The sequence below is a fragment of the Hylobates moloch genome, unplaced genomic scaffold (genome assembly GCF_009828535.3).
Source record: "Hylobates moloch isolate HMO894 unplaced genomic scaffold, HMol_V3 SCAFFOLD_20, whole genome shotgun sequence".
Classification (NCBI taxonomy): Eukaryota; Metazoa; Chordata; class Mammalia; order Primates; family Hylobatidae; genus Hylobates; species Hylobates moloch.
In genome coordinates this window covers 51,786,259-51,798,401 of record NW_026652295.1, presented here as the reverse complement: position 1 = coordinate 51,798,401, position 12,143 = coordinate 51,786,259, and the positions used below count along the sequence as shown (strand labels likewise).

General features: G+C 36.9%; 1 protein-coding gene across 4 annotated transcripts in view; it reads right to left on the bottom strand.

The window, feature by feature from the left end:
• The window catches only part of MLIP (muscular LMNA interacting protein), a 165,253-nt gene that overhangs the window by 76,686 nt on the left and 76,424 nt on the right, over positions 1 to 12,143 (bottom strand). The gene's annotated exons all lie outside the window — the stretch shown is intronic.

Below are 12,143 nucleotides of genomic sequence, written 5' to 3'. Positions count from 1 at the left end.
AAATTGAAACAAATAACAGATATTTCTTTAAAGTATTGTTATATAAAAAGGAAAGCATAACAAAGTTTTTATGATTTGAGAGTAAAAATGACTTGGTTTTTAGAATTGTTTAAATTAAAGAGCAGATTCATATTGTTTCTTTGTCATTGGCTCCTGTATTTCAACCCTTTCATCTGGATTCAGTTTCTTTCGTTTTTAAAAATGTTATCTCATTGTCGTAAGAACATTTAACGTGAAATCTGTAATTTGAACACATTTGTAAGTGCATAATACAGTATTGTTGGCTATGGGTGCAATGTTGTATGGCAGATGTCTAGAATTTATTCATCTTGTTTAACTGAAACTTCATGTTGATTAGTAACTTCCCATTTGCCCCTGCTCCCTAGTTTCCTTCTTACTAAAGTAAAGGTTTTGGTGGTTTTTTCAGACCTTACTGTCTTGGATGTTGTCTGAAAATGTTTTTATCATGTTCTCATTCTTAAGTGACAGTCCAACTGGACACAGAATTCCAGGGTAGTAGCATTTCTGTCTTTTGAAGATGCTATCCCACAGACTCTGGCTTTTGTTGTTGTTGGCATAAATGTTATAACTTGGAGGATCTTCTGTCTTCAAATTTGGTTGACATCTAAAGTTTACCTCCGTGACATTCTGTATTATCAATATGATGTGCCTTGGTGTAGATTTCTTTTTCTTGTGTTTTGGGGGTCTTGGTATGTTTCTTTATTCTGTATGCATATCTTCTGAAAAATCCTACACGATTATCTCTTCAAATGCTGCCTTTCTCCCATTATATCTAAGCTCTTGTTATTGAGCTTCTAGTAAATTTATAGTAATGTGCCACACAATGATGTTTCAGTTGATGATGGACCTCATATATGACAGGGGTCCCATAAGACTATAGTGGAGCTAAAAATATTTCTGTCACCTAGTAACGTCTTAATTATCTTGACTCTGTGTAGGCCTAAGCTAATGTGTATGTTTGTGTCTTGGTGTTTAACAAAAAAAAAGCTTAAAGAATATAATAAATAAAAAATAGAAATTTGAAATAGAAAAAGCTTATAGAATAAGAGTGTACAAAATATTTTTTTACAGCTGTATAATGCATTTGTGTTTCAAGCTACATGTTCCTACAAAAGAGTCAAAACGTTTTAAAAATTAAAAAGTTTATAAAATAAAAAATCTACAGTAAGCTAAGGTTAATTTATTGTTGAAGAAAAAACATAAACTTAATGTAGCTAAAAGTCTACAGTAGTGTACAGTAATAACCTTAGTTCTTCACATTCACTCACCACTAACTCATTGATTCACGCAGAGAAACCTCCAGTCCTGCAGGCTCCATTCATGGCAAGTGCACTATACAGATGTACCACTTTTTATCTTTTACACTGTATTTTTACCATGCCTTTTCTATGTTTAGATACATAAATACTATTAGTGGGCTCTACCATCTAGGTTAATGTATATACATTTTTTTTATTTGAGACGGAGTCTCCCTCTGTCACCAGGCTGGATTGCAGTGGTGCAATCTCTGCACCACTGCAGAGGTGCAGTGGCTCACTGCAACCTCCGCCTCCCAGTTTCAAGTGATTCCCCCGGCTCAGCCTCCGGAATACCTGGGACTACAGGTGCGTGCCACCACACCCGGCTAATTTTTTGTACTTTTTTTTATTAGAGACGGGGTTTCACCATGTTGGCCAGGATGGTCTTGATATATACACTTTGATGCTCACATAATGATGAAATCACCTAGTGATGTGTTTTTCAGACCGTCTCCCTATAGTTAAGCAAAGCATGACCGTATTTTGGGCCTTCTGAAATCCTCTCCCATTTATCTCAAACTCGTTTTTCTATTTTTGTCACTTTATACTGTATTCTGGATGGTTTTTGCATATAAGCCTGATAGTTAACTTGTTTTTCTTTAACTGCATGTTAGTATGTTTAACATGGCAATTGAAGTTAACATCTTAATAATTGACTTGTCACTTCTAGAAGTTCTACTTGGTACTTTTTCAAAGCCTGTCTTATAATATCTATAAAACGTTATAATGTTTAATGTTTTAAATATATTTATATAGTATTTTTCCAGATTTGTTATAGTCCCCCCTCGTTAAATACCATGTTGCTTGTATTTGCTGATTCTCTGTCATGTCTCTCCCTCATGATGTTCTTTAGTTATTTTGTGTGCTTTTTAATTTTCTATTTTGAGTAATTTTGGTAATTTGGATTTCTTTAGATATCCAAGAAGCCCTAGTTTAGAAACCATCCCTGCAGTACGTTTGCCTTTATGGGGGCCCTAGGAGTTGCACAGGTTCTGGACCAGTTACCATTTTATTGCCTCATCCTGATTTTCCTAAATCTCTGGATGGCAGATCCCCACATTATCACATAATCCGCACATTATCATAGGTTTGGAGTCCTATTTTCTCATGGGTGACTTTTTCTTATCACCCAAGAATGTAGGGTGGGGATTATTTTTTAAATTATCTTTTTTCTTTTTCATGCTTCATGGTCAATATGGCCTTGTAGGTTATAGAATTATGCAATAGATTCCCATATAGGTCTTAAACTTGTTACACAGTGAAAGTTAGAACCTAAGCTCCCGGCTCCTGGCACCTAGGGTCTGATGTACACATGTTCTACAAGAACGTTAGGTTCTTTGTAGTATTCTAACCTTGATATAGCCAGGCTTTGTGTCCCCACCCAAATCATATCTTGAATTATAATCCACATAATCCCCACATGTTGAGGGCAGGAACTGGTGGGAGGTGATTGGATCATAGGGGCAGTTCCCCCATGCTGAGCTCATGATGGAGAGTGAGTTCTCTCAAAAGCTGATGGTTTTATAAGGGGTTCTTTGCCCTTTGCCTACGCTTCTCTCTCCTGCTGCCATGTGAAGAAAGTCCTTGCTTCTCCTTCATTTTCTCCCATGATTATAAGTTTCCTGAGGCTTCCCAAGCCATGCAGAACTGCGAGTCAATTAAACCTCTTTTCTTTATAAATTACCCAGTCTCAGACAGTTCTTCATAGCAGTATGAAAATGGACTAATACAAACTTGGAAGTCTCACTTCATTTATGGCATCCAGGGATTACTTATGTTTTATCAAGCATTTCTGCATTTACATGGGAGGCTAAACTTTCACACCAGCTTAGCCTTCCATTTTGACAGGAACCGGTCAGCATACAGATGAATAATTGTAAATATGCTTGGTTAAAGTACAATAAGTTATGTTCCAAAATATTTCCATTTTTGAAATTGCAAATATTTCAGAGCTTATTTTGATGTATCGTTATTGTTTTAATCTCTTAGAGATCAACCATAACTGAAAACTGAAAGCCTCATGGTTCCATGTTATCACCGAGTATATAGGAGTATGAATCACCAAACAATGATGAGGCACCTGAAGTCCTTTGTACACAGTGTCTAACAATGTTTGTTTTCTGCGTTTTGACTCATGTCATTCTTTACAGGTAGCACTGCTTGCTGCCATTCCTGGTTGCTTGATGGCAGTAGGGTGTCTTGGCTAAGTGCTCCCCTTCTCTAATTGCTGTGGGCCAGGTTAGTGTGCACTGAGGTTTAGGAAAATTGCCCTTCAGAATATCCATCAGGGTGTTTTTGTCAGTTCACCTAAGGTTTCATTATTAACCTCATAATGGAATATAGGTAATAATAATGATTTCTTCTAAAATCTTAGGTTTTATACCATTTAACAATTTTTTCTTATTGCAATAATGAAAGCATTCTCTATTGATCCCCTAAGTTAAATGAATAGCTTCTGTGAAATATGCTGAATTAAATGCATCATAACTGAAAAAATGGTTAAATTTCTACCTCAATAATTATAGGAAAGAAGTTACATACTAACAATAAAGTATTCATACAATTTGTACTACTAATATTTTTAGTATATTGTACTAAATAATACCAAATTATTATCATAGGGAAAAGAGAGAAAAGACTCAAACATATTAATTAAATTAGGAAAAAATCTAAATATCTTTTTATCCAGCCTCTATAAATCCCCCAAATTCCTTTATTGAGAATCATGACATAATAATAAGATGCTTTAGACACCCCCAGACATTTTTATTTCATCCAGTATTATGAACTCCATATCACTGCTATCAGAAACTTCCCAGAGAAAGTGCAAAATTAAATGTAAAGTGGAGTGGATATGCATAATACTAATACAGATTTGTCCTTAGCAAAGAGGAAGAATAGTGACTTATATATTTTATCACTAAAGTAACCAGGTTTTTTCAATGAACCCAATTACGTCCAATCCTTTGAGAAACCACCCTGTGCATGTCTAATACAGGTTAATGCTGTTTATTAGAAGTTATAGCTATAATTATGTCATCAATATTATAGCAATTATTTTCCAAAATGTGAGGAGAGACTGTGTGGTGAACTAAGCAGGTGATGGGAAAAGGTTGCTACATTTGAACACCTGCATCACCTGAATAAAGGTGGAGAAGAAACTTGAAGTACCTAAAAATAAATTTGAAATTGGATTTGAACAACATTAAAATTTTGGTCATTCATATCTCTCCAGTTTTACACCAACTGGGAAGAGTAACATTTGAGATAAGTATAAGAATGGCTCTTGTGTGAAATAAAAATTCATAACCCATATTATACAGCCTTTGACATTGTTTTAATCATATAAGAAAAAATAATGAGAGAAAGAGAGAGATGGGCTTTGGCCATTACTGCATCCTTCAAAAAAAGATACTTAAAAAACTAATAGAGCAGTCAAAAAATTATGAAGGCAAAAATAATTATTTCAAAAAAATAAATTAAATAATTAAGTTATATAGAAACTAAAAGAGTTAAAGACTAAGTAAAGGTAAGGATTTGAAATCCACTGAAAGATAAATTCCTACACAAAGCACCACTTGCCCCAAGCCAGCTTTGGAGAAACCTTTTCATTTCCCAAAGACTTGATGCCAAAGGCACACAAAGAACAGCCAAGCTCCTTATTCATCATCTAGATTTGCCATTCCTTGCAATCTGCAGCATTTCGCATTCATGACAGGTATCCTTTTGGTCGGCATCACTCTAACAGACACCATCTTGGGGGCCTGGGGCAGAAATCAAGTTGCATTAGATAGAAAGTGTTAAACAGTTGCCTTTTCTTTCTGTACTCTGGTACTCTACTTTTAGCATGCCTTTTTTGCCTTTCAGCAGTCATGTCCCTTCCACCTGAATATAACGTCAGGTTTGATACCATTAAGATGCTTCTTTTCCCTTTTTCCCTGTTGACTCTAATTGTCCTGAATCTTCCTTTCTCAAAGTTCAAGAGCTCTAATCCGTGATAATGTGCTAATTGAATTATGTTATTTCTCCCCCTCAAGACTGATGTACAGGTAAGCAGAAAGACAAGACTCAAAATAAGAATTGGGCACTTAGTTATTACTGAGTGCTAAGCTTGGCATTGAGGACATATAAAATTATAAAATGATAAAGACTCTGTCTTACTCTTAACCTGGAGAGTGTTCCTATTATTTGTACATAAGGCACTACTCAAAAAAATGAATCCATGTGGAAAATGTTAGACGCCAAGGCCATGAGATATATTATGACACATCATGCCTTCCTTACTTTGAACTGCTTATTCTTACTATCTATAGAACTTATCCTGTCTAAGAGTTGGAGGTTGCAGTGAGTCACAATCGCGCCACTGCACTCCAGCCTGGTAACAGAGACTGTCTCAAAAAAAAAAAAAAAAAAAAAAAAAAAAAAGAACTTACCCTGTCTAAATATCTCACTAAAGACCATTTCTAAGTTAGTAATATACCCCCGTAATATCTAACATAAAGAGTAGATACAGAAATTTTTTTAAGTTTGATTCTTTAAGATCGGGAATGATGATTCTAACTTGTCATGAACATAGTTGGTAGAAAGAACAAGTGGGCATAAGTGATCAGTAAAAGTCATAGTTTATATGTGCAAATAGGGAAATAAAAGATCAGATCAAGAGGAAGTTTGTCTGAAATAAGGCACCTTCCCATTTGATGAAATCTAAAATGGCAAGGAAAAGGATACAAGGCAGAAGGTTTGTCTCATTCAATCTCTTCTCTGCCTCCTCATCTAGCAGAATGCAGAAGACCATCTTCCATTCCCTCCTTAACCCTATCATACATACATACACTGCAGAAATATTTCTGAACAAATATAAAAGGAAATAAGTAATGGTCAGTCTAGTGGAATTTCTTGCTTAAATTGTTCCCAATTCTTCCTGTAACTCATCAAATCTCTGGCATCATCCCACCTTGAAGCAGATCTGGACCTGATTTGGATTAATTCACCTCTCATCCTAAGATCTATGACTGCATTATTGCACATCACCTCTGAAACACTCCAGCATAGCAACGTTTCCAAGCATAACAACAAGAAGAGTGTGTGAGCTGGCGAAATTGGAGATGACCTGAATATCTGTATATATAGCGGAAAATATTATTTTAAAAGTTTGACACATTTTTCAATATACTCTGATATTTTGGAAGGAATATGCTTCCATTGTAATGACATTTTTCTGTCTCTCAAGCTCATTAAAATGAGATCTTACCTGTATGCTATCTAATATTTAATAATTCCATCTCAGATATTTCCTTTGCACCTAAAAGTAATTTATAAAATGTAGAGGATTTATAAAATAAGTTGTTACCAATAGAATGTGATTCCAACTAAGAGTTTTTTGATGCATTAGTAATAGGACCAAATACTACCCTATTTTCAGAGGTTATTCTTTATTAAGAAAGCATACTATGGTTTTGAATTATATAAATGTGATGAATTTATACTGGTAGTTAATAAAAAAATAATAAACATTTAGAAGGGCACATATAATGCAAAGACAAAAAATTCCCTCTGCAAAGTTCATATAATGAAAATAGAATGAAATAGAATGTTAATAGATAATTCATCCCTGAGGGGTGGAGCAAAATGGAAGAATAGAAACTTATAGTGTTCGTACCTCCTGCAGGAACACCACATTTTAGCAACTATCTGCACACAGAAAACCACCCTCTCAAGAACCAAATTAGGTGAGCAATCATAGTACCTAGTTTTAACTTCATATTGCTGAAAGAGGCATTGAAGGGGGTTGGAGAGACAGTCTTGAATTGTTAATGCCACCCTTCCCCCCCACCCCCCAGTAGTGACATGCAGCACAGAGAGTCTGTGCACTTGGGAAAGGGAGAGCACAGCAACTGGGGGACATTACATTGAACTCAGTGCTGCCTTGTAACAGCAGAAAGCAAAACTATGCTGGGCTCAGCCAGTGCCCACAGATGGAGAGAGCATTTGGAGTAGGCCTATACAGAGGGGAACTGCGCATCGCAGCAGTTGGAAGTTGACTCTCTTGGCAAGGCTCACCACCATGGGCAAAAGTGCTCTGGGATTCTAGACAAACTTGAAAGTCTAGGACATAAGGACTGCAATTCCTAGGCAACTCCTAGTACTGCACTGAGCTCAGAGCCAGTAGACTAGGGTGGTAAGTGACCTAGGGAGACACCAGCTGGCATGGCTAAGGGAGTACTTGTGCTATTTCTTCCCCAACTCCAGACAGTGCTGCTCGCAGCAACAGAAGTGACTCCTTGCTTCTGCTTAAGGAGAGGAGAATGAAGAGTAAAGAGGACTTTGTCTTACATCTTGGAGATCAGCTCATCCATAATTGGATAGAGCACTAGGCAGAGCTATGATGCCCCCATTACAGGCCCAAGCTCATGATGTTTCTAGGCACATCCTGGGCAAAAAGAGAACCCACTGCCTTGAAGGGAAATACAGTCCTGGCCGGACTCATCACTTGCTGACTAAAGAGCCGTTGGGTACTGAATAACCAGCAGTGATACCCAGGTAGTACACCATGGGCCTTGGGCTCTGAGATGGGCTGACTTCAGGTGTGACCCATCACATTCTCAGCTGTGGTGGCTACAGTGACAGACTCCTTCTGTCTGAGAAAAGCATAGAGAAAAGTAAAGGGAACTTTGTCTTGCACCTTAGGTAATAGCTTGATCGCAGGGAGGTAGAGCAACAAACAGGCTTTTGAGGTCCCTGAATCCAGGCATAGGCTCTTAGACATCATTTCTAGACCAGCCCTGGGCCAGAAGGGTGCCCATTGCCCTGAAGGGTGAGTCCCCGCCTGGAAGTATTTCCCACACGCTGACTAAAGAGCCCTTGGGCTTTTAGTGAACATCAGTGGTGGCCTGGCAGACCACCGCCCCAGCCCATGTGCTGGTGGTGGTGGTGGCCACAGGGAGAGGCTCTTTTGCCTGTGGAAAGGGGAGGGAAGAGCAGAAAGAACTTTGTATTGTGGCTTGAGTGCTAGCTTAGCTTCAGAGAAATAGAATATCAGGTAAATTTCTAAGGTTTTTGACTCTAAACCCTGTCTCCCAGACAACACTTGTGGAACCGCGGAGGGCCTGGGGGAACTTGCCACAGGGGTGCATGCATCTCACCCCCAGTTCCAGGTAGCTCAGTACAGAGAGAGAGACTTCATTTCTCTGAGAGAAAGTAAGGGAAGAAACCAAATGTCTCTGCCTGATAATTCAAAGACAGGCATAAGCAAGCCCAGACTGTCTAGACTACAAAAAATACCTAACTCTTCAATGTCGAGACACTGACAAACATCCACAAGCATCAAGATCATCCAGAAAAACATAACCTCATAAAACAAACTAAATAAGGCACCAGAAACCAATCACGGAAGAACAGGGATATGTGACCTTTCAGACAGAGAATTCAAAATAGCTGTGTTGAGAAAACTCAAAGAAATTCAAGATAACACAGAGAAGAAATTTAGAATTCCATTGGATAAATTTCACAAAGAGATTGAAATAATTAAAACAAAATCAAGCAGAAATACCGGAGCTCCAAAATGCAATTGGCATACTGCAGAATGCATCAGAGTCCTTTAATAGCAGAACTGACCAAGAAGAAGAAAGAATTAATAAGCTCAAAGGCAGGTAATTTGAAAATGTGCACAGTCAGAGGAGACAAAAAAGAATAAAAAACAATGAAGCACACCTTCCATATTTAGAAAATAGCCTCAAAAGGGCAAATCTAAGAGTTACTGGCCTTGAAGGTGAGGTAGAAAAAGAAACAAGGGTAGAAGATGGGAGTAGAAGGTATGTTCAAAGGTACAATAACAGAGAATTTCCCAAACCTAGAGAAAGATAGCAATATTCAAGTACAGGAAGGTTATAGAACACCAAGCAGATTTAACACAAGGAAGACGACCTCAAGGCATTTAATAATCAAGTTCCCAAAAGTAAAGGATAAAGAAAGGATCCTAAAAGCAGAAAGAGAAAAGAAATAACACACAATGGAGCTCTAATACGTCTGGCAGCAGACTTTTCAGTGGAAACATTACAAGCCAGGAGATAGTCACGTGGCATATTTAAAGTGCTGAAGGAAAAACAAACAAACAAAAAAAACACTTTTACCCAAGAATAGTATGTCTGGTGAAAATATCCTCCAAGCATGAAAGAGAAATAAGGACCTTCCCAGAAAACAAAAGCTGAGGGATTTCATTAACACCAGACCTGTCTACAAGAAATGCTAAAGAGGGCTCTTCAATTTGAAAGAAAAGACTGTTAATGAGCAGGAAGAAATCATCAGAAGATACAAAACTCACTGGTAATAGTAGGCACACAGAAAAACACAGAATAGTATAACACTGTAATTGTGGTATGTAAATTGCTTTTAAGTAAAAAGACTAAATGATGAACCAGTCAAAAATAATAATTACAACTTTTTAAGACATAGTATAATAAGACATAAAAAAACAACAAAATGTTAAAAAGCAGGGACATGAAGTTAAAGTGTAGGGTTTTTATTGGTTTTGTTTTTGCATGTTTGTTTGTTTATGCAATTAGTGTCAAGTGTTGTCATCAGTTTAAAATAATGAATAAGATAGTATTTACAAGCCTCATGGTAACATCAAATTAAAAAACATACAACAGATACACAAAAAATAAAAAAGCAAAAAATTAAAGCACACCACCACAGAAAATCACATTCACAAAAAGAAAGACAGGAAAAAGAGAAAGAAAAAAGAGAATACCACAAAACAACCAGAAAACTAATAACAAAAGGGCAGGGGTAAGTCCCTACTTATCAATAATATCATTCAATGTGTGAGAACGAAGCTGTCCAATCAAAAGTCATAGAGTGGCTGAATGGATGAAAAACAACCCAATCACCTGTTGCCTACAGGATACACAGCCCATAAACATACTCACAGAGTGAAAATAAAGGGATGGAAAAAAGATATATTCCATGCTAATGAAAACCAAAATAGAGCACAAGTAGCTATACTTATATCAGATGCAATAGATACCAACACAAAAACTGTAAGAAGAGACAAAGAATGTCATTATGTAATGATAAAAGGGTCAGTTCAGCAAAACGCTATAATGGTTGCAAACTTATATGCAGCCAACACCGGAGCACCCAGATATATAAAGCAAATACTATTAGAGCTAAAGAGAGACACAGACCTCAATGTAATAATAGCTGGAGACTTCAACACCCCAATTTTAGTATTGGACAGATCTCCCAGACAGAAAATCAACAGAGAAACATCAGACTTAATCTGCACTATAGACCAAATGGACCTAGTCGATATTTACAGAACATTTTATCCAGCAGCTATACATGCTTCAACACATGCTTCTCCTTAGCACATGGATCATTCTCAAGGATAGACCGTATGTTAGGTCACAAAACAAGTCTTAAAACATTCAAAAAATTAAAATAATATCAAGCATCTTCTCTGACCACCAGGAGATTAAGCTAGAAATCAATAACAACAGGAAATTTGGAAACTATGCAAACACATGGAAATTAAACAATATGCTCCTGAATGACCAGTGGGTCAATGAAGAAATTAAGAAAGAAATTGAAAGATTTCTTTAAACAAGTGATAATGGAAATGCAAAATACCAAAACCTACAGGATATAGCAAAGCAGTACTAAGAGGGAAATTTATAGCTGCAAGTGCCTACATAAAAACAAACTTTGAATAACCTAATAAAACACCTTAAACAACTAGAAAGTCAAGAGCAAACCAAACCCAAAACTAGTAGAAGAAAAATAATAAATATAAGAGCAGAAATAAATAAATTTGAAACAAAGAAAGCAATTCAAAAGATCAATGACAACAAAAAGGTGGTTTTTGAAAAGAAAGAAAATTGACAAATCTTTAGGTAGACTAATAAAGAAAAAAAGGGAAGAAACAAAATCAGAGATGAAAATGAAAACATTACAACTGAAACTACAGAATTTTTTTCCTTATGTACTTTTTTATGATTTTATTTTATTTTAAGTTTCAAGATACATGTGCAGAACATGTAGATTAGTTCCCCATGTAAATGTGTGCTTTGGTGGTTTCTACACCTATCAACCCATCACTTAGGCATTAAGCCCTACATGCATTAGCTGTTTATCCTGATGCTGTCCGTCTCCCTACCCTCCCGAGAGGCCCCAATGTGTGTTGTTCCCCTCCACCCCACCCGTGTCTATGTGTTCTTATTGTTCAGGTCCCACTTATAAGTGAGAATATGTGGTGTTTGGTTTTCTGTTCCTGTATTAGTTTGTTGAGGCTAATGGCTTCCAGCTCCATCCATGTTCCTGCAAAAGACATGATCTTTTTCCTTTTTATGGCTACATAGTATTCCATGGTGTATATGTACCACATTTTCTTCATCCAGTCTCTCAGTGATAGGCATTTGGGTTGTGTTCCATCTTTTTGCTATTGTGAATAGTGCTGCAATTAACATACACTTGCATATGTCTTTATAACAGAATGACTTACATTCCTTTGGGTATATACCCAGCAATGGGGTTGCTGGGTGAAATGGTATTTCTGGTTCTAGGTCTCTAAGGAATCACCACACTGTCTTCCACAATGGTTGAAGTAATTTACATTCCCACCAACAGTGTAAAACCATTTCTATTTCTCCACAGCCTCACCAGCATCTGTTGTTTCTTGACTTTTGTAATAATTGCCATTCTGACTGGTGTGAGATGGTATCTCACTGTGGTTTTGATTTGTGTTTCTCTAATGATCTGCGATGTTAAGCTTTTTTTCATGTTTGTTGGCTGCATAAATGTCTTCTTTTGACCACCTTTTAGTGG